Source organism: Meleagris gallopavo, chromosome 8, assembly GCF_000146605.3.
Source record: "Meleagris gallopavo isolate NT-WF06-2002-E0010 breed Aviagen turkey brand Nicholas breeding stock chromosome 8, Turkey_5.1, whole genome shotgun sequence".
In the NCBI taxonomy this organism is placed as follows: domain Eukaryota; kingdom Metazoa; phylum Chordata; class Aves; order Galliformes; family Phasianidae; genus Meleagris; species Meleagris gallopavo.
The window spans coordinates 17,421,629-17,421,955 of record NC_015018.2 but is presented as its reverse complement, the minus strand read 5'-3'; positions in this window follow the sequence as shown (position 1 = coordinate 17,421,955).

Below are 327 nucleotides of genomic sequence, written 5' to 3'. Positions count from 1 at the left end.
CACTGCACAGCCTTCAGCTCCGCCGGTCCGAACGGAGAAAGCCCCCGCACCTCCTCCTGCATACGTGTATGCCCCCGCTCCTCACACCGCCCCCGTCCACCCGCCCTTCGCTCCTTTGGCATCTCCCGTTCTGTGCTCGCTTCTGCCTTTTAGCGGGGATTTCTCGCCGCTCCCTCGCTCCCACCCCGCCGGCTCAGGCAGCCAAGGTGCCTGCTCGCTGCCGCGGCGAGGACATGCGTCTCCAATCAGCGGCTGAGGGCTGATTCCGTTAAAGCCTTTCCCCGCTACGCTTAAAAGATCGGGGAAGCCCCGCTCGGGAGCGACGCG